Here is a 24,650-nt window from a genome sequence, read left to right on the forward strand (position 1 = left end):
TCAAATATGGGACATGTCCCGTACATAAGGGACATCTGGCAACCCTAAGCTTCACTCCTCTTCTTCTTTTCTATCATGGAATACAATGTCTGCAAAACAATACTGCAAATGGTCTGCCAGTACTGATTCAGGCTCATCCATAACAATCAAACACTGTGTTACACAAGTTAGATTTCTCCTTTCTTTACTGACATCTCTAACCAGCCTCTTACACACTGGTATAGTTCCAGATTGCTTTAAATCTTCTTTTATTGTGCTGACTTTCACAAACAGCAGTTACAACCTCTCCCTCTAGAAACAAATGGTTGTTCAATCAAAGGGTGGAACCCTTCTATTTTTTGGGCACAACTATCACAGACACTCTCAGCCTGACATTAACACCACTTAAATTGCTAAGAAGGCTCAGCAGCAGATATATTCTCTTCACCAACTAAAGAAATTAAGTATTTCCCAGTTCATCCTAGTTCAAAGTCACAGTTGAAAGTGTTGTCTGATTTGGTTCAGCAGCAGTCATTTAAAAAAAATTATAGTGTGTTAGAACATTGCCATATTAGAAACATTTTGATGAGAATGAGTCATTCACCCCAACAATGCTTGCCAATCTTATCCAGTTAATTCCTCCTAAATAACAAAAGTCAAGTTTGAAGGTCCCAAAAGTCCCACTGTCTGCCACACAACTTGGTAACTTATTCCATGTATCTATTGTTCTCTGTGTGAATATCTTCCTAAAGTTTTTGTGCAAAATTTACCCTTAACAAATTTCCAAATGTGTCCCAGAGTTCTTGTTGAACTCATTCTAAAGTAACAGTTTCATTCCACTGTACTAATTCCTTTCATAATTGTAAATGTTTCAACCATGTCACCTCTTAATCTACTTTTGCTTAAACTGATAAAGTTCAACTTTTTTAATCCTTCCTGATAACTCATCCCGTGCAGACCTGCAATTAACCTTCTTCTCTGGACTTTTCCCAGAACTTCTATGTGATTTTTTTAGCCCAAAGACCAAAACTGTACACAGTACTCCAGATGATGCCTCACCAGTGCCTTCAAAAGCTTGAGCATAACCTCCTTTGACTTGTACTCTGCACATTGTGCTATATAACATACATATATATAACATTCTGTAAGCCTATTTAATAGCTTCCGAATCCTGCCAGGAAGTAGATAATGAAGAGTCCACTACAACTCCTATATTCTTGTCATAAGCAGTACTTTCAATTTCCAGACCTCCCATTGTGTATTTAAATCTAACATTCTTACTTCCTGTGTGTAATACTTTCCTTTTACTTAACATTAAATTTCATCTGCTACAAATCTGCCCGAACCTGTATGCTATCAAAGTCCCTCTTTAGTAATTCAACACATTCTATTATCTGACAGGCCATCTACCTTGGTATCATCTGGAAGCTTAACAAGCTTGTTATTTATATTTCTATCTAAATAATGTATACATTTTAAAAATAGCACTGGCCCTAGCACTGACCCCTGGAGGACACCTATCTTAACATCACCCAATTCTGATAATGTTGCTCGTGTCACAACACTCTGCCTCCTGTGTTTTAGCCAATTCTGTACCCATCTAAGTCAAGAAAAATAATATCATATGTATCACTCTGATCATAACCTTTTGTTGATTCCTCGTAGAATTTCATTATATGACTAAAACACAACCACCTTCATCTGAACCCTGGCTGACTGTTCACTAGCACATTTGCCCTTGCCAAGTGTTGCTCAATCTTTTCCTTAATAATTCCTTTTTGTCATTTTCTGCTGAAAATATAATTAGCTGTATTTTTCCATCTGTTGCAGACCTATATGCATCTAAAGTCATAAACTATGACAAAAGGATCACCACTGACTCATCTCTCCCAGATCATCACTTGTTCCAAAAACTCCCCTCTGGTAAATGCTTTAGATCAAGTAAAACTAAAACTAATAAACATCTAAACAGTTTCTTTCCCAGTGCCATAGCCCTTGCAAACCAGTAACCTGGACTGTCTTTCTCGCTTATTTGTGTGGTTTTTTTTTTATATGAAGGTGTGAGATATGCATATGCATGTACACTATTTGTGTGTACATGTGCATACACACTATACAAAAACATTTTCATTCTCTCATCATTTGAACATTTACTGTACATTGAATACTAGTGAAAAAAGTGAATTTGATTCTGACTCTATGGGTAAGGGTAAGCTGCACATGACAAATTTAAAGAGCCAGGTAAAGAGCTGAAAAGGAGAACTAATGTAGTTGTTTCTGAAGTGCTGCCTGTGCCACACACCGGGGCCTCATTAATAAAATTTTGCGTGGATTCGAGTGTGAAAATAAGCTAAAAAACAAGAAAATATGTACACCAAAAGAAAAACAGTTATAAAACCTTGCGTATGTACATTTTTAAGGAATGTATTCTTTATAAATATGTTAAATGGCATTGTGTTACTGCTGCTTTGAAGGTGGTGAGCTCTGCTGGTTGCACCATGCCTGAAATAATAAAATAAAAATAATAATAATATTAATAAGGAATGGGTGCAACTCAATGGTAAGAAAGCACATCTCCACTCTCTGATTTTGGGCTATGAATGGCAGCTGTTAAAAAAGATGCCAAATAATGAGACATTATGCTAGAGCATACAGATATGTCAGATGAGGGAGCTGCAGAGGAATCAGATAAAACATTTTACGTATGCCTTAGAGAGAAACAACCACCCTAGTGCAATAAATGCAGTTATCAGTAGGTGGGTGGTAATTCGGGAGTGGGGTCATCTAACTCCACATCAGCAAGGTCAAGGGGTGGAAAAATAATATGCTATGCTATGTTATGTAGCACAGCAAATGTAATCACGATGCTGCAGACCTTCATTGCCTGGTGGAGTAGCCTTGCTTATGATGGATTCAGACACTTTCACCTGCACTTGAGGAGATCAATGAAGCGCTGCATAACTGAGTACCCTAGAGAATATCAACAGGTATATCCCGATTTTGGACAGTCTTTCTTTCCAATACTGGGAGCAATTCAGCACATAGTTCCAAGACAATGGCTGTTGGGAACCTAAATTCCCTCATAATCCAATGCCAGCCTGTCCCTAAAAGCTTGTTCCCTGCATATATGACTATTTGCATAGTCTTCAATCTGCACGTAACAAGCCATGTTGATGATAGAAACTGAGGAAAACCAACAAAGTTCTTTATTGCAAATACACAATATTGGCCCTAAAGTAGATTAAAATATAGTCTATACAGTACATCATATTCATAACTTTTGAGGTTTAATATGCTTGTCATGACAACAGATAGTGTACAAAAGACTCAGTGATATAAATTTGTATGCTTGTGAGCTGTCATTTAGATGGTTTGGCTGCATTTCTCTACTTGATCAAAAGTGTTGTCATTTCCCACTTTCGAGGAAGACTGATGATATTAGTAAGTTTAACATATGGCTCAAAACATGACAGGATCTATAGCATTAGAATGGGTTATATTTGAACTATAGGAATAATGATCTGCTAGGAAAACATATGAAAACCGTAGGTTAGTTGAGAATTGGGGAGAGGCAAGGTGTTTAGGACAGGTTTAAACATTCATGTAAGGGAACAAACAGTAATGTTAATAAAAAAAAAACTGTCAAAAGTAACTTTCAGTACAATATTAGCTCAAACACAGAAAGCAAAGGGTTATGGTGAGAAGAGATTTTTTTTAAAGAAAAGTAGGTCCCTCAAGGATCAGTGCTGCGGCCGCTACTCATCATTTAAATGATCCTGATAAAATTGTAACTAACAGACTGGTTAAATTTGCAGATGATTCTAAAGTAGTTGCTATAGTTGATAACCCTGGAGTCAAGAAAATCATTACAGAAGGATCTAAACATAATTCTGACTTGGGCAGTTGTTTAATATATCACAACTATTAACCCAGCCACAGGGGATAACCCAGCCAGGGTAGGAACTTTGAATGTTGGCAGTATGTCTGGTAAGGGGAGAGAGTTAGCAGATATGATGGAGAGAAGGAATGTTGATATATTGTGCGTGCAAGAGACTAAATGGAAGGGGAGTAAGGCCAGGTGGATTGGAGGTGGATTCAAATTGTTCTATCGTGGTGTGGATGGGAGGAGAAATGGAGTAGGGTTATTCTGAAGGAACAGTACGTCAAGAGTGTTTTGGAGGTGAAAAGAGTGTCAGGCAGAGTAATAATTATGAAGCTGGAAATTGGAGGTGTGATGATGAATGTTGCTAGTGCATATGTACCGCAAGTTGGGTGTGCAATGGGTGAGAAAGAAGATTTTTGGAGTGAGTTGGATGAAGTGATGAACAGTGTACCCAAGGGACAGAAAGAGTTGATTGGAGCAGATTTCAATGGGCATGTTGGTGAAGGGAACAGTGGAGACAAGGAGGTGATGGGTGGGTATGGTGTCAAGGAGAGGAATGAAGAAGGTCAGAGGATAGTGGATTTTGCCAAAAGGATGGACATGGCTGTGGTGAATACATATTTTAAGAAGAGGGAGGAACATAGTCCTGCGGTGGGTTGGCACCCTGCCCAGGATTGTTTCCTGCCTTGTGCCCTGTGTTGGCTGGGATTGGCTCCAGCAGACCCCCGTGACCCTGTGTTTGGATTCAGCGGGTTGGAAAATGGATGGATGGATGGAGGAACATAGGGTTACGTACAAGAGTGGAGGAAGATGCACACAGGTAAATTACATCCTATGCAGAAGAGTTGATCTGAAGGAGATTGAAGACTGCAAAGTGGTGGCAGGGGAAAGTGTAGATAAGCAGCATAGGATGGTGGTCTGTAGGATGACGTTGGAGATCAAGAAGAGGAAGAGAGTGAGGGCAGAGCCCAGGATCAAATAGTGGAAGTTGAAAAAGGCAGACTGCAAGGTTGAGTTTAGGGAGGAGGTGAGACAGGCACTGGGTGGCAATGAAGAGTTACCAGACAGCTGGGAAACAACAGCAGACGTAGTAAGGGTAACAGTGAGAAGGGTGCTTGGTGTGACATCGGGAAAGAGGAAGGAGGAAAAGGAAACCTGGTGGTGGAATGAGGAAATACAGGAGAGTATACAGAGGAAGAGGATGGCAAAGAAGAAGTGGGATAGTCAGAGAGATGCAGAAAGTAGACAAGAGTACAAGTAAGCGCAAGGTGAAGAGAGAGGTGGCGAAGGCTAAAGAAAAGGCGTATGATGAGTTGTATGAGAGGTTGGACACTAAGGAGGGAGAAAAGGACCTGTACCGATTGGCTAGACAGAGGGACTGAGCTTGGAAAGATGTGCAGCAGGTTAGGGTGATAAAGGATAAAGATGGAAATGTACTCACAAGCGAGGAGAGTGTGTTGAGCAGATGGAAAGAGTACTTTGAGGATGGATAGGATTAGAAATGAGTACATTAGTGGGTCAGCTCAAGGTGGACGGTTGGGAGACAAAGTCAAAGAGGCAAGATTACGCTGGTGTTGGACATGTGCAGAGGAGAGATGCTGTGTATATTGGGAGAAGGATGCTAAGGATAGAGCTGCCAGGGAAGAGGAAAAGAGGAAGGCCTAAGCAAAGGTTTATGGATGTGGTGAGAGAGGACATGCAGGTGATGGGTGTAACAGAGCAAGATGCAGAGGACAGAAAGAATATGAAAGAAGATGATCCACTGTGGCAACCCACACCCGAAAGAAGAAGAAGAAGAACTATGAACTAATAATGTTCCATTTGAGTATAGCTTGGAGGGGATCTGAAACCTTAAATGTCCTCCTAACAAGAAGGATTTAGGATTCACAGTGAACTTGTTGAAGTCCATATCCAGATTGTTTACAGAAATGATTAAGAAGGTTAATGGAATGTTTGTTTACTTAGCACAATTTGTTGTGCAAAAATGAAGGGGGTTTTTGTTAAGCTATATAATGCACTGATTTTTAAATCACTAGGCGCATGTGAAGATTTTTGTGAGAATGATCAAACCAGGAGATGAGATATGCAAAACTATATGAATAACAACATGTTCATATGACACTAGTGAGAACTTTGCAAAGAACTCTGCAAACTTCAATGAAGCACTGAAGGATCAACTTTCATTTTTAGAATATAAAGGCTAAGGGCAGAACTTCAGCAGCGACATTAAGGTTGCTTCACATCTTGGGATTCCACCCAACTACAAACAACATAGGAGAACTGTACAAAATGCATAGAAACTAAATAGTAAATAAACAAGGCAAAATTTGAAAAAATACACTATTGCAATAGACATATGAAAAATAATACTTCAAAATAAACAAAGAAGACACAGAAAAGAAAAATGAACAGAAGCCAGGGAACACACCCTGGCTGAAACATTACAGGATGCACTTGAGTGCTCTCCTTTGCACAGCAGGTTGTCTTAAGACCCAAAGAGCCCTTTCATCGGATATCCACAAAGTCAGACATAAAAAATATATGGAATTTTTGCAAAAAGAAAACAAAAAGTGTGTATATTTAGATTGAATGAAACAGTGAAAAAATGGTGTGTCGCATTGCATCATGTTACAGACAAACATCAGAAAATCTATATAAGATAGCTAGTCAGAAACAAAGTGATCCATCATGTCTTGTGAATCATGTATCAAAGTGTGACAGAAAGGGCTTCTTCTGAAGCCTTTCTTCTTTTCTCACCTCTTCCCATTCCGAGACTACCACAAGCTTACTTATAATGATATGCTAGGCAACCTGACAGACCCAGATCCAGGTAGATATAAGGGTATGCAGTTTTTTGAATGGAATTAACTAAATAATAACATTCCTCATAACTGTGACAAATTGGCCAGGCACAGTGCGGGTTTAATTTAGACTCTTAACATTAGTCTGAATAATTTCTGAGTTCGGCGGTGAAAGAAACAAATCTGAAATACAGGAGAACACCCATGTAGATTTTTCTAGGGACCAATGGAAAAAAATGTTACATGCAGGAAATTCTCAATGATTTCTTAGGGTTCCAATAGTGCAGGTCTAGGTTTGCTATGTTTAGGGTTGCTTGTATATATTTTTAGGATTAATAATTACCATCCTATTTGAAAAGTTCTGAATTGGTCTATTTAATCTACTGAATTATCATTATAATTTTTGTCAGATTTTTATGTTGCAGTGTTGTCGAGAGCAACTGTGCTGTTGTTATAAACTGCCATGTACAACCTACTTTTGATGTTTGAAATTAAAAAAGGCTATTCACACGGCAGCTCAATTCCCATTTTTCACTCATATGTGACACATTTTTTAGAGAACTATGACTAGCAATAAACATCATGGAATCAAAAACTTCTCAGAAAGTATTTACATTGCTTTTGTAATGATGTTTTGCATTGAAAGTGTCCACGTCGTTCTCATCAGTCCTGTCACCTGTCCTATGGGTCACTTGTTTCTATGTATAGAATACAAGCAGAGATAAATACCTTCAAACCAACAGCTATGATCTTTCATTTCTTGATTCTCTTCCTTGCCATAATGAGATGATGAATTTGCATGCGTCCTAAACTGAAATGATATGAAGTAGAGCAGCAACCAATATCTTTTAGTTTGCATCGGAATGACAAAATTGTTTTTTTCATTTTGTGTAAGGCAGGGCACATTTAGGATAGACAGATTTTGAGTCATTTGTAAAATTTATCTAAGCAGTAAAAATAAAAAATAAAAAACATATGAGACAAAAATCAGTAAAAAATAAAAAACATATGAGACAAAAATCAGGACAGAGTCATTTTTAGCTACTGTGTGAGCCTTAAAAGACTTATAAGCTTCTTCACACAAGAGTTTTTTTATGTCAATAACAGCATCCAAAAAGTGTTAATTGTGTGAAAATGATAACTATGGGAATGTCAAATCGGGGCAACAATTCTGCACGATGCCACTGAATGTTGCTGAATCTTTTTCGTAGCTTGATGACTAGAACTCCATACAGCACCCCAGAATTATTCTCACTAGGGCACTAATGCAGTCTGAGTATAGCATTCCTTGATCTATATTCAATAATTTTTAAACTATAACCTAACTTTATATATGACTTTTCTAATTGATTCTACACATTATTTAGATGATGAGAATGTTGTGCCAACATAAATTCCTAAATTCTTTTCAGAAGTTGCTTCCCGTAATTTAAACCTGGAGGCTTACATTTTCCACTCCCAATGTGAAAAATTGAAAGCGTCAGCCGGTTAACAATCGCTTTTATGACATTATTGTATGTAGGAAAAAGAAATTATGGCAATGAAGTACAAAACCTAAGGCAGTACTTTCAAATACAAAGTAGGTGTTAAATGCACAGAGTTTGCTTTTAAATAGATATGGACGTGATACTTGAAAGATGTGTTCAAAAACAATATAGGGCTATCTGAGACTGCCACTAAATTAGTTATTGAACAACTGAGCAATTAAGAGGGCTGGAGTCTATTTAGATGAGATCACATCTAAATTTAAATTATTGCTTCTGTTAAATTAAGTGCTTCTATTTATAAGATATGTTGTGAAAGAAATGATTGTAAAAAAGGTTTGGCTAAAGAAAGGAATGTACAATACTTCAGCTGAATGTGTGTTAGTGTGTCGGTCTAGTATGTAAATCCACAGTGTTGAACCAATCTTGGTGAAATTTTGCACAGAATCCCCAATTGTACAAGTAAATATCGCAGGTTATGTTTCTTAATGAAATTTTCTTCTAAGGACACTTTATTTAGTGACCACACCTACTGAGCACTTTATTAAGAAAATATCCCTGTGAGACATTTTTGGGACTTGGTAAAATTATACAAAGTGGATCAACATCATGGGTTTAGTCAATAAAATTTTGGTTTGGATGAATGATTTATTTATTGAGCACAGTTGTACTTTATTCTATTCCTGGCAGTGGCAGTACCCCTGCTAATATACTATGAAAGTGACATATGATTATATTCATCCATCCTCTGACCTGCTTAATCTAATTTAGGGATTTCGGGATTTGGAGATCATCCTAGCAGCATCAGGTGTAAGGCAGCAACCAGTCCTGTATTGGACGCCATTTTATTATGGAGCACACTAGATGCACACTCACTAAGATTCACTCAGAGTTTTCAGTTAACAAGCTGAGAACATCTTTACTATGTTACAGGAGCAAAAGAGTACATGGGAAAAAAGACATGGAAACTATGCAAATTCTGTACAGACAGTAGAAGGACAGATGTCCCACTGTGCGACCTTTACATAAGGTTATAATACTGAAGAAAGTCATGCTTAAAATAAACTTCCATGAATAGTTTTAATGTACTTTATGGCTTTTAATTTAATTTTGCACATGCATGGATGTGAACTCAATTGATTACAGTAATTGTTTAACCTTATGCAATCTATTACATCACGGTCAGCTAACTGCAAACAGTTTATTTATAATTAAAAATAAATACATGTAACCATAATGTATTTGTTACCACTTGTGTTTTCTCTGCTATGCAAAGTGGACTGACACACTGTAGTTTTGTTCTCCTGATGTTATCAGAACATTACAACATTAGAACAATCTACATTGGAACAGGCCATTTAGACAGCGTGATAGGCAGTAAGACTTTAGGGACCTTCTACATTAAATTTAATGTTTTTTAGAAGAATTAAGTGGATAGGACTGGTAAACTTTGTTGGATTGATTGACATGTCCTTTTCTAAAATTTTCTAATGTTTTAAAAGACTAGACAATGATCCTTCAGAATACAAAATACAACTATTTGTCATGCTACTTGATAACTTAATGTATGTATCTAAGGTTCTCTGTGTAAAAAAAATATATCTAATGTTTGTGCAAACTTTCCATCGTGCCATTCTGCATCCATCAAGCTTGTGCCCTTCATACTTTGAATCACTATTATCATGTCACCTTTAAAACCCTGTCACATTACACCACTTTTCCAGAGATTTTCAGCCTTTATTTACATTCAATTTTAGTGAGTCAGGAGCAGTTGTGGTGCATTCCCATGACTTCTGTCATGTAGTCTGACATCTTAGTGAGGCAGTCATACCAGTTTGTGACTCACTCTGACAAAATCAAAATTGAGTGTGGAGTTGGGGAGGGTGTTTGGGGCAAGGATTAACTAGCAGAAGGAAGAGCAGAGATACAGCACAAAACAGAAGGGGAAAGGAGAACACTTTTATTACTTTGGAAAATGGACCAGCAAGCTACCCCATTTGATGAACTGGTGCAAAATCTGTGTAGTTAGGTAAGAAGGGTTGAAGGATGTTTTTTTTTTCTTATCAGATCCATCGATGTTCACTTCTTGACCCCTCCTTGTGTTTCTTATTATAGAATTTTACATTGTGAAGGTTGGCCGGCTTCATATTCTGGCCCTCACCCCCAGGCCGCCAGGAGGAGCTCTCCCGACAGCATGGACGGGCCCCGAATTCCAGCAGGGCCTCATGGACTATGTAGTTTTTATGCACAGCCCTGCTGGATACCTTGGGGACCACTGGGAGTCGCTGTCGGGAGGCCCGTGGACTCATATATGCCCTATAACCCGGAAGTGCGTTATAATCCCGGGACAGGAAGAAACGACGTGCTTCCGGGGTGAAGAAAAGGACTTCTACCCTGACCCGGAAGGAATAAGACTTGTAGGTAATGGAACAGGAACACCTCCAGGTCAGGGGATATAAAGGACTCTTGGAAAGCCCAGTACACTGAGCTGAGCTAGGAGGTAGGGTAGCTAAGTGTCTGGGAGAGGAGGAGTGAGTATTGAGAGAATTGTAATAGTTATATGAGTAGTGTGGAGTGGAGGGTGCTTTGTGCACGTGATCATTGTAAAATAAAGAAGTCTTGTGCTTTTACCTGGTGTTTGGAGTGGTACCTGAGGATTCGAGAGGTGGACACACGCCTCTACTGCTACAACATCTACTGGCATTATTCTTAATGTGCAAAAAACAAGAATTATATTATACCAGTAATGGCATACTGCACGATAATGTGGAGTGAACACACTTCACTTAAGTATTCATAGTTTTCATACTCTTTCTCTGTCTCTGTTTACCATTCGTTTGCTCAGAGGTTGATGCGCTTGTTGCTTCCTTCCAGAGCAGCTCTTCTTTTCTCCACCCTAGCGGCCCGCTGCTTCTCTTATTTCGTCGTCATCTTTTCGCGTTAAAACTGATTAAGTTAGTTTTTGTGTTGCAATTACTTAGTATGTTTTTCTTAATTTTTCACTTAAGCTGGCACTTAAGTGTTCAATCTGCCTCAAGACTGATTAAAGATATGAAGAGGTAGTGGAAGTGACCACAAAGGTGGTAGGGAATGAGAACGATGCACGTACGCATGCGCCTCACAGCCACCCTGCTGTGCACTGCTGAGAGTTGATTCTACAATAAAATAAAATAAAAATAAAAATAATAATAAAAAGTAATAATAATCATCACCCCGAAAGCGGATAGTAGACATCACGTAGTAAATGTGTACCAAATTTCAGGTCAATAGGTGAAACGGTTTGCAAGCTACAGGTGATTTAAAATCCTGGACAGACAAACAAACAGCCACAGTAGCGTATTATATATAAAGATGTGGCATGGCCTTCTAAGAAAAATGTAAGAAAAAAAAATAATATCATAACGCTAAAAATATGCATACCAGTGTATATCTTTTATTCTGCATCTAGCAATCCTGTACCTTGCAAAAATATTAATTCTGTTGATAAACTCTTAACTTAATAACAAAGAGAACAGAGATTTTGTTTGCTGTGATATTTGTATTTTAAAGCACTGACATTTACAATTATTTTATGTAACTTTGTTTATATTAGAAAACAAATCCTAAAAAGAATAAATAGAAAATATGATTTGTATGTAAATATTTGATCCCCGTACTGTGGAAACTCCAAATTTGCATATTAAAAAAACATTTGCCACTTGGGGGAACAACTACCTTAGAATTGGTCTCCACCAATGATTCATTAAATAGCTGACACATTTTCTGAATAAAAACCCTACTGATGAAGGATCATTGTTCAGGTTTAAAATCTGAAGATCAGCTGTGAAAATGAAAATTAAAAACAGAAACCAAAAAATACAAATGCATAAATTAGGATATAGGATAAAGGATATAAAAGGAAAAGGATATAAAAAAATCTCTTCGTTTTTAGATATCCCAACGAGTACTATTGGCTCAGTTATCAGAAAAAGCAGATTACGTCATACTACGTCAAACGTCTGTACAGGAAAAAGAAACAGAGTTGTGAGAGAATCCAGAGTGAGGCCAGCAGCGTAGCTAGAGTTCATGCCACTCAGGGCAGGGTGGTGCTTCAGTTTGCCGCACTCCAACATATCTGAATATGTTAACCTATTTAAATAGAAGATTAAAATGGTGTATATTTGTGACACTATTTGAAAATTGTAATGCACAAGCACCATTTAACTAATCTGAACAACATGGATCATGGAAGAATACCTGGAAGAATGGGCCAGAATCACTGCCAAACTGTGTTAAAAAATACACAAAATGTTAACCTGTTATTGATGCAAAAAGTGGCTCAACCAAGTACTAAAGTGTGGACATTAACTATGTACACAATCAGAGTATTTCTTTATTTTTTTGTCTGTAAAGTTGTGTCACAGTAAAAAAAAAGGTGAAAAACTTGTTTTTCTGCAGTATTGGAGAACTGGTCAAAGACCTGAATACTTTTCCATGGCACGGAATTTGATAATTATTTACCATTCAAGTTTGTTTACATCATTTTAATTTTCTTCCATTACTTGTTCTTTTTTTGCATGACATACTGATGCTGACTGTGTTCTACTAGGTGTTACCTGTCTTTCAGCTGTACAGATTAAGTTAACTTTGGTTTAGACACTAGCAGGATTATTCCAACTTTTCATGAAATGTATTGTATAAAAGAATGATTGTTTAACTAAGATAACAACTGATTTGAGCAGTAACTCAATCTTTTCATTATAACTAATAGTTAATAGGGCTAGAGTCAGCAAATGAAAAAAATATGCTAACATTGTACATCCATTTAGTCACTGACAAGAATGAGCAGAGACACATGAAATTATTTATGCCAAACAGGAATCGCATGTGACATATGGGAAATATTGTATATCCTTACTTATTAATTTTTCTGAACAATAGTTAACTCAAAACTATTAGCAATTAACTATTTGCCCAATATTTACATTATTATTTAATTAAAGTAATCATTATTGTACATTACATGGTATTTTTTTATGGTTTTCTGGGATATTAACATTAGCTCAGGGAATTACTGAATAAACTGATACAGAAGACAATTATGTGACTGACCCTAGACTCACAGAAGCATAAAAGTAGATGGTGATAAAATTAAAGTTCATTATGACTTATATAGGCGTTCATCTCCACGATGCATTGTTCTGGAGCACTTTCTGCCTCCTACTCATTCCAGTAGCTACATCCATCAGATTCTATAATTCCTATTTCCATTGAACTCATCTTCACTTTTGTCAGTTACAACAGACAAATTAGCATAGACGCAGTATTTTTTCAGGAATGCTAAACATTAAATGTACACTGGGTATACCTGTGATGCTATTCTGGATCTTATATAATAGAAGACATTTTGTGTTGTACTATTTTGTACTGTGACTTTACAGTAATTTCTGTGTTGTTTCTAGAGATTTTAAATTCTCCCTTGAGAGTTGATAAAGAACATTCTATCTGTCACTGCATTCATCTATCTTGACCATTCCTTTTCATGTGCAGTTTCTACAATATTAACATTTTAAAAAGTGTAAATGTTTTAGTATTTTTACAATTTATTGTATTTTAGATGTAAGTAAATGTTAACATCCATCCATCCATTTTCCAACCCACTGAATCCGAACACAGGGTCACGGGGGTCTGCTGGAGCCAATCCCAGCCAACACAGGGCAGGAACCAATCCCGGGCAGGGTGCCAACCCACCGCAGGACACACATACACACACACCAAGCACACACTAGGGCCAATTTAGAATCACCAGTCCACCTAACCTGCATGTCTTTGGACTGTGGGAGGAAACCGGAGCAAACCCACGCAGACAACATGCAAACTCCATGCAGGGAGGACCCAGGAAGCGAACCCCGGTCCCCAGAACTGCGAGGCAGCAGCGCTACCCACTACACCACCGTGCCGCCCTAAATGTTAACATGTATGACTAAATTACTTTATACTCCTCCTTGTGTTCCTTAAGATTTGTCTATTATGATATTCCCTAGATCTTTACTTTGCTGATTTGTACAACCACTACAGCTGGAATTTTTATGATTATCCTGGTTTCAAACTGCACAATTAAAATGGTTTAGTAAGCCAAGCAAAACTGAATTCACCTAATACAAATGAAACCTATGGCACCTACCTATCAAAAAAAATGAAGTGTCTTTCTACATTAAATATTAGTTTCCAACCTTTTTTGTTGTTAGTTTAATTCAAAAATAGTAAACATAGCCAACTCGTATCTTTTTGTCTTCTATATCAGCATATTTCTTTATATTCCCTTCTCTATGAAAGAAGTAAGTGTAAAAGAAAGGACAACTCATCCATGAATATTTAATCTTTAGTAAGTCACATGTTAAATGTTTTTATTTTTTTTGCATGTCTACAGCAACTTGAGGGCACATAAGCAATAGTTAAAGTTAGGTATGGAGAGGCCTACCCTTTGCTGCGGTGGAACAACTTGGTCAACTGCCCTTGGCCCTGCAGTTGTGGGACCCATGTGATGCTGCACCCTACTCCACTTTTCTGAACACTGCTTCAATTTAATTTTGAAATTTTTGTCATTATCAATATACCAAGCGATACACTGGGGTAAAAGTAAATTTCAATATTCCATCATTACCTCTTCATCAAATAAGTTTGCATGTTATGGTGGCATCATACCATATGTATAGTCCCTGCATTTGTGCTGCAGGACTGAATGCACTGAGGTTCACGCTATGACCATTAAAACATGGATTAAAAAGATTCAGTTTTGCTAGCAACCAAAACGAAGGAACACTGTTAGCTGGTGTTTTTGCTGTTCTCACCCTTGTAGTCAACCTGCCATATGTTTTATTAGTTTGATTTCTGACAAGGCTCATGTCACCACTGACTGACAATATTTACAGCTGCATATTTGCACAAGTCTGTAGAGACATAAAGAATCAACATTTTAGAAGGTTCACACTGATACGTGTCATTAAACTGGTTTAGTAAATTGAAAGATAAAAGTCCATATTTTAATTTCATATCACTTTTTTTGATGGAACACTTGTTAAATTAACTGACAAACATGGAGTACTCTCACGTCAATTGCACTAGACTAGAAAAAGTGCAATGTTTAAAGGGCACCCTAAATGGTTAAATTATGTTGGGCTACTTAAATTTTTGAGTCTTTGACAAAAGGGAACTTCTGTGTTTAAAATTCTTTGTGAAAAAAAAAATAAAAGAAGGCTTGGATTAAGAGAATTTTAAAAGAGAGTTCGCTGCTGTGAGAGATAGGAAATTATCATTTTAAAATAATCAGCTATGATTCTCTTGAATAAGCAGTATACTTTGCATAAATTATACTAACATATTACTGGTTCGTAATATGCTGAGAGCATTTCATTGTTATATGTATTTCATGACCAAAACTGTTTTCTTGATAATTAACATATAAAAGTCACGGTTTCCAATTATTTCATTATTTCTAATAGAGATGCTTAAGTCTGTCTGAAAAGAAAATTGACACGTGTATATATATATATATATATATATATATATATATATATATATATATATATATATATATAGTGTTTATGCATATACACCTGAATATTTATTTAGATGGGAAATTTCAATTTTTGATTTTTAATAAATGTGTAAAAAATATTTAATTTTGTCATTATAGGTGATAAGTGTAGACTGATGGGCAAAATGGCAAATTCATCCATTTAAAATTAAATCTACAACAGAAAGTGAAGAAATCTAAATACTTTCTGAATCTACTGCATGTATATTCATATAATGTAATATATTGCAATCTATATATATAACATACTAACGTCTGACTGTCAGTCACATGATTACTTATGAATTATTGGGGCTAGAACCTTGATTTTGGTCTTTTTTTATGGGTTAGAATTTATTAAGAGCAAATAACATTCCAAACAATAAAGTTGTTCCAACTGGCCACACCCTATAAGCAATGGAGTTTCTGCTATATAGCAGAAGTTACAAACAAGTCGAGCAGTGAGTTTGATGTAGAAAGAAACAAACTGGGTCTTACAAGATATTTTAAAGGAAGAAAGTAATAGAGATCTTGCCATTGGTTTCTTCAGTGCACATAGTTTTAGATTGACTATTGGTACAAAGTTCTGTCCCTCAAGGTTGTCAGCCCTTGAGTTATAGGTCTTAGTTCAAACTTGTGTGTCCAACTTGTGCATCTGAGAGATGTCTCTGCAATGTAACATGGTCTGGTATCAATCATCTTATCAGATAAGTCACAGAGACTGCATTCCAAAGAGAGGCCCAATAAAAAGGTGATATTAAGAATGTCTGACATTGGCTTGCTAATCCAGGACTTGTGTTCCAGCCTGACAAAATGCATAATGCCAGTCTGTCCTACAGCAGCAACCTGGCGGGATATTGTAATTAAAGCACAATACTTCCAAGTCCATCTCTTGATAATCCCCCCGGACAAGGTATATATGTGTTCAGAATTCATAGAAAAGTGTAAATTCTTAATTAGTAAATAATTTGGAGGGAGTTTTGTAGCATTTTCTTTTAGGATTGTAGGTGCATGAGTTTCACTAATATAATATAATATAATATAATATAATATAATATAATATAATATAATATAATATAATATAATATAATATAATATAATATAATTAGGCAAATGAGTGTCAAAGGTACCAGGAGAATAAGCAATACAAATGACAATAATATGAATGTAAAGAATAAAAACTAGTACAAAGTTATTTGCCTTAAGTGTGTCAGCATAATTAGAGATCCATATTTTTCTAAAGATACCCCAACTATCAGATATAAAATATCAGAAACATAACCGATCCTGGATGTGATATCACTCTACTGCAAGGCATGTTTCCAGATACACCAATACCTACTCACAAAAGACCAGCTTTAGAATCCCATATTAACTCAACAGGCTTGATTTTGGATTGAAGATTAATGTTGAAGAACCCATAAAAACTCACTCAAAGCTGTTGTGACCTTGCAAAATACACATAGACAGAGAGACACTCTCTCAAATCCTGGATTTGTGAAAAACACCTTTAAATGTTGCAACAGCATTAAACCTAATTAGAAGTATAACAAATTCAGAAGCATCAGTAGGCTTTGTGCCCTAGGAATCAAGTTACCTAAACTATAACATTTCAGTAATTATGTACCTTCTGATGCTGATCTTTCTGATCATAAAATAGGTCATTACGATAACAATTGATGAGAACAATTTATTATTAATTGCAGAATTACAGTATTGGAGGGTTCCTCTAGATTGCCTCCTTCTGTTGCACAATTTGGCTGAAAAACTAATAAGCACATCATCATCTCATGACGGGCTTGTTTCGAGTTTGGTATTTTTCCATCCAGCCATTTTACTATAGTTCTAGACCATCCTCAGGAAACAATGACACACAGACACACACAGAAAGACACACACCCATCATTAAGATATCAATGTTTTTGGTATCAGGGGACCCTAAAATATTGAGATCCATTGAAAACCAGACATTGAAAATTTTGACAAATCTAAAGCTTTCACTCCTCCCCATAGTTGATAGGTTATGGTGAGGGAGGGAGCAAAGCAAAATATGCAATTCACTTGATTTTTACATGAATAAAAACAATAAGTAATATAACACTATTTGCCTCAAATGCCAATTGATTGCACTAGCAGCTCAGTAGGTGGCCATTTTATTAGATACACTTTCCTTCAAATGTAATTGACTACTCTTCAATTTGCAGACAATTCCATTTAAAGTAGGAAGGTAGACTGTTGTTTGATATTACTGTACAATTCAGAGGAAAAGTCAGCAACACTAAAGATTTGTTGTAGCTGGTTTTAAAGGTGAAATGGTGCTGTGCACCAGATAAACAGATGTGAGTGCATCAGAAATAGCAATGTCGCTGATGTAATCATGTGTGGCTGTTTCACAAATGAATCAAGATTAGGCCACTGCCCAAAAAACATTTACCCTTCAGCAGAAATACTCGTACAAATAGACTATTGACAAAAGCAACCAATGAAAGCTGACGTAACTTGTGCAGAGTAACAGATGAATTACAGTCAGTCAGCTGTTAGCAGAATGCAGCAGTGGTACGAAAACTGTTATATCAGGACACAAAATAAATCAGCCAAAGACTTCTCTGAGTTTCATTGCTATCAGAGGTCTATCAGAAGGTGCAGCTTCAGTAGGCTAAAGAACACAAACACAATGGAAAGGGAAACACATTATGTGGTCTTATGATTCTCAGCTCCCATTCATCCATGCTGAGGTAGGGTTCCAGAGACTGGTAAAAACAACAGAAGTCCAACACCTTTTCAGGTGTTAACAGTACAGGCTGGTAGTTTTGCATGGCAAAAATTCGACTCTGTTACATGACTAGATCAGCAGGATTTAATTTAAATAACAAGTTATTTGAATAACATTATATATTTGTGTTTCATCATTACAGCAGCATAATCATCTGTGATTAGTTTTTTTCATTAGAAATATGCTCTGTAACCCTGAAGCTGTGCAAAAACATGACAGTGAATTCATCCTCAGTCAATAGGTTCCAAACCAACAAAGTATATGGGGGACAAAATATATTAAAATATTAAGGGTAGTGATCCAGCACTGACTAATCTGTATAGTTGGTGGACACACTGGAGAAAGATGGGCCAACCTTCCTTCAGCTGCTTGTTGATTCAATGCTCTAATTTGTTTGGCCAAATACAGTAAAGGGATAACTCTATATTATGAAAGTGTATGTAATGAAGTGTCAACTTAGTATAAAAGAATTTGCATGAACTCACTATTGAGTACTTTTTTAAATGTGCAGACGCAAGTTAATTTTTAGTATTTCAAGGCATACAGTTGGCCTGATGACAAATCTCATTTGTTGGTTTTCTTTGCATTCATGTTTTGTGACATAAAAGCTATTAGTGTATAATGAGTATTTAATATGTGTGATAGACTCAGAAGCTGAACATTTACTGTTTGTAAATGATAACAGATATAAATGATGTATGCAGAAGTAACTTATTATATTTTAAAATTATAAAAGTCATTTTAATCTCTCTATTATAACAGAAAATCCTGAGACGAGACAAGACTATTTTCAAGAGATTTTTTCAAGTCCCGCAAGACAAGACTTTTGCCATGAGATTTTTTCAAGTTCCGCCCTCCTCTCAAACATTTTCAGCCATGCACACGGTCCTCTCACCTCTCATTCGTGTGAATGCTTTTGACAGACAAGCAAAAGCTCTCTCAGCTTTTATAAATTTTTACATTTTCCTCACTTCAAGATCCCAAATAAAGAAGACTTATTATGTCCAAATCTTATTGAAGAATTTCATCCTGAAGGGTTATCAATAATCCTAGCACCGAGAAACGATGAAGTCAAACGAATTAACATGAAAGTTGTCAATCGGTTACACGGCAAATTGATTAAATGCATATCAATAGACTATGCTGAAAACAACAACTTACAATATTCCGAAGAATATCTACAACGTTAACACCGTTGAGCGGCAGAAACACAAAGTGGCTAGCGCATAGTGCCAGCCCGGGGATTGGTGAGAGACGCAAGCATTCCCCCCTAGTTTTTTTTAAAAAAAAAGTTTTTATACCATACTATTCCTCCATATACATACAGTATATAAATATATACAGTGTATATATATATATATATATATATATATATATATATATATTTGCAGCTGGAGATCCACAAAGGGAGAAAAAATGCTTTCCGACACTAACACTTATCAACAGCTGAATAATGACCCAACAAAAACTACACAGAATAAAATAAACTATACTCTGACCAAACTCCGAAATTGTAACCGCCTGGATGCACAGAACTTTCACAAAATGAAATCCAACGATGCTAACTGCCCTGAATTTTATGGACTCCCAAAAATACATAAAACACCACTGAAATACAGACCAGTTGTTAGCCTAATAGGTGGACCATCATACAACTTATCAAAAAGACTTTTCCAACTACTCAAACATTTAACTTACGACTCGGATTATTCTGTTAACAGCGCGGAGTCGGCATTACAGCGCTTGAAAGACGTATCCATCGCCGAGGACGAGATCATGGTCTCGTTTGACGTTGTATCGCTATATACCATGATTCCAATTCATCTGGCCACAGAAACACTATTAATGAGACTGGATAGCGACCCCACCATAGAGACAAGAACCAAACTGTCCATCAAAGACATAATGCACCTAATATCACTTTGCCAAAAAACTCACTTTCATTTCAGCGGCAAGTATTACACTCAGAAAGAAGGCATGCCAATGGGATCGCCGTTATCAGGACTCCTAGCGGAACTGGTAATGCAGCGATTTGAAAACATGGCTTTATCCCAGATCACACCCAATATTTGGATACGCTATGTAGACGACACATTCGTCATACTAAAAAAGGACCAGCTGAACGAGTTCTACAATCATATCAACACAATATTCCCCGCAATCCAGTTCACAATGGAAAAAGAAATGAACCAACACATCAGCTTCCTGGACATCTACATCAAAAGAAATAATGACGCCACCCTGACCACAAGTGTTTACCACAAAGAATACTACGCAGACAAGATTTTACACTTCACCAGCAACCACCCGGTATCTCATAAATGGAGCTGTGTGAAAACCCTATTCAGACAAGTCCACACTCATTGTAATACTAAGGAAACAAAAATTAATGAGAGACGCTATCTCTTCCACCTTTTCACCTCAAATGGATACTCAAAAACATTCATTAATCGTAGCTTACACAGGAGACGCCAAATAAATCAGCAAACAGTTGACTTAAATCAGAACCCCCACCCCACCTGGCACTCACTCCCTTATCACCACAAGGTGTCAGAAGGTACAGCGCGCATCCTGACCAAGTGGGGCGTCAGAATAGCACACAAACCCACGAACAATCTATGCACAGTCCTCTTTAATGCCAAAAACAAGAAATCGACAGCAGAAACACAAAACGCAGTTTATAGTATCCCATGCAATTCTTGCTCAGCGGTATACATAGGACAAACTTCAAAAAGAATCTCAACACGTGTACAGGAACATCGCAATGCCATCAGAAGAAAGGATGCACTATCATTGATCTATGCACATACTAAATCAACAGGACACACATTCAACTGGGACAATGTAAAAGTAAAATTTAAGGCCAGTACTAAAAGTGCCAGAGAGTTGGCCGAGTCTTGGCTATCAAATGAAAACGCCATCAACAGACACTTGGACATAAATCCAGCATATGCTAATTTAAGAAGAACATGTACATAATAAATAACCTATACAAACCCCTCCCCCCTTGATCATACTGATTGGGAAGCCAATATAATGGGAGGCCAGAGAGGGGCTGCCTATCAGTTTCTTCTGTGCTCCCAGTACAGTGGATGACAGCATCTCTCTGGTAGGGCTATTATTTGCAGGGCTGCACAAGAGTTGTAGTGCTAATGAGCGACATTGGAGGAAGATACATTTTGTAATGTAGTGCTAAAATAGTATTTGTTTGAAATTTGCCCTGGTTGTCCATAGCAATAGTTTAAATTGTGTATAAAGAGTGCTTAGTGCCTTCCACAACTCATGTTATTATCTGCTTTATTTTAATAACTAAATGTAATGTTGTTTGGACTTCAGTTAACTAAAATACTGCATGTGACACTTTAGAATGTTTTCATATTATCCTGGTATAACTTCAATTATTCTTAATTTATTCTGTAAGCATGTAAATAACTGTATAGAACATTTTCTCATATTTTCTACATAAATAAAGCCTGTTTGTATATACAGTATGTTTGTATGTTTCTTCCAGCATCACGCAAAAACTGCTGCATATATTACCATGAAAACTGAAGGATAATTTAGGGAGCCTGTTTGTACATACAGTATGTTTGCATGTTTCTTCCAGCATCACGCAAAAACTGCTGTATATATTACCATGAAAACTGAAGGATAATTCAGGGATAGTCCAACTGAGAATACAGGCTACAGTACATAGAATCATGATACTGTGGTTGGTAGGGCTTGCTGAATCTGTTGTTAAGCATTAAGTCCTTCCCTTATGATGTCAGAGGCTACATGTAAATCTGATTGGTTGAAAGCAAATGACAGTCTGACCAGGTTGGCCACAACTGTAACAAGATGTGATAAGGAATAATCTGTATTTACTGTATATTGTAAAATCCTCTGATCTTTTCTGATTGCCCCTTCCATTTTAAACAGTTGCGGTTTCCTGACAGTCTTTGTTTTGCAGCCAGACAATCCTAGTTAAATGTTGCCTGCTCAGATGAGTGTAAAGTCAAATTTATAGCAAACGTTTGAAATGAAACCAAGTCAATACTGCAAAACACAGCTAGTTACAATTATATTGTAGTTTTGAACAGTAGAAAAGGTGGGTCCTCCTTGTGCCTGAAGCTGCTAGATTAGACTTCCCCTTTGAACCTAAACTGGATTATGCTATTTTCCAATTATATATAAGGATAAATATATTACTGTAAATCCTTATTCATACTGCATATTGTTTAAAAATGATCTGTGAATAAAATATAACAAAGATGGTAACAGTAATTTTTAATATATATAAATGATTTGGATAGGAATATAAGTAACAAGCTGGTTATGTTTGCAGGCTAGCTGGGTTAGCACATAATTTGGAATCCATTAAATCATTACAGAAGGACTTGGATAGCATACAGGCTCGGGCAGATTTGTGGCAGATGAAATTTAATGTCAGTAAATGTTAAGTATTACACATCCATCCATGAAAAACTGTTTCTACTTCTTTGAGCAAAAGCACAGATTTCAGTTTGGCAATCCTTTTATGCTGCACATAATGTTCTTTTACCACACTGTTTATATGCTTGTCAAATTTAAAACACTGATCAAAGATGACACCAAGATTTCTGACATGTGTGCACACATTGGCTGATAATGGTCCTATATTACTGCGTATATTGCTGATTAAATTTAGGGAACCAAATATAACTTCAGTTTTAAGTTTATTTATTTGAAGGAAGTATTTGACATCCATTGTTGAACATCGTCTAAAGAAGTAATACAGTAATCCCTCGCTATATCGCGCTTCGCCTTTCGCGGCTTCACTCCATCGCGGATTTTATATGTAAGCATATTTAAATATATATCGCAGATTTTTTGCTGGTTCGCGGATTTCTGAGGACAATGGGTCTTTTAATTTCTGGTACATGCTTCCTCAGTTGGTTTGCCCAGTTGACTTCATACAAGGGACGCTATTGGTGGATGGCTGAGAAGCTACCCAACTTACTTTTCTCTCTCTCTCTTGCGCTGACTCTCTCTGATCCTGACGTAGGGAGTGTGAGCAGGGGGGCTGTTCACACACCTAGACTATACGGATGCTCGTCTAAAAATGCTGAAAGATTATCTTCACGTTGCTACCTTCTGTGTGCAGCTGCTTCGTGAAGCGACATGCTGCACGGTGCTTCGCATACTTAAAAGCTCAAAGGGCACGTATTGATTTTTCTCTGTCTCTCTCTCTCTCTCTCTCCCTGCTCCTGACGGAGGGGGTGTGAGCTGCCGCCTTCAACAGCTTTGTGCCGCGGGAGCTTTGCATACTTAAAAGCCAAACAGCCCTATTGATTTGTTTGCTTCACTCCTTTGAAGAGGAAGATATGTTTGCATTCTTTTAATTGTGAGACAGAACTGTCATCTCTGTCTTGTCATGGAGCACAGTTTAAACTTTTGAAAAAGAGACAAATGTTTGTTTGCAGTGTTTGAATAACGTTCCTGTCTCTCTACAACCTCCTGTGTTTCTGCGCAAATCTGTGACCCAAGCATGACAATATAAAAATAACCATGTAAACATATGGTTTCTACTTCGCGGATTTTCTTATTTCGCGGGTGGCTCTGGAACGCAACCCCCGCGATGGAGGAGGGATTACTGTAATGGCGTTTACAGTTTCATCAGATTTTAATGGCAAATATAACTGAATATTATCTGCATAACCTTGAAAAAAATGTTATATTTTTGAAAATCTGAACCTAAAGAAAACATATACAAAGAGAATAAGACAGGGCCCAAAATGGAACCCTGAGGAAACCTATAGATGATAGGTGCTAAAATAGAAGAAAAGCCTCCCATCCTCACTGAAATATCTCTAAGGTGGGAACTAAACAACTCTAAGACATTACCACAAAGTTGGTATTCACATGAAATGTAAATAAGAGAGTGTAGATGTTGGATGACCATCATTATACTTTCTAACCTTACTTATGAACTTTGTTGTCCTCATTATAATTTACTATAGAAAAGCAGAAAAATCAGATTATTTCAACTGCCTATAAAGGAGGCGTTAACGGTGTTATGTTTGATACAGATGAACAGACTACTGCAGCATTTCTATGCAAGAATATGTAAGAACACCTATGGCATGTCAATTTCACGTGGAATCAACCAAAGTAGAATTCAAGTTTTTCAAATTAAGAAGTTCTCATTATTGTC

The sequence above is a fragment of the Erpetoichthys calabaricus genome, chromosome 4 (assembly GCF_900747795.2).
Source record: "Erpetoichthys calabaricus chromosome 4, fErpCal1.3, whole genome shotgun sequence".
NCBI classification, from domain to species: domain Eukaryota; kingdom Metazoa; phylum Chordata; class Cladistia; order Polypteriformes; family Polypteridae; genus Erpetoichthys; species Erpetoichthys calabaricus.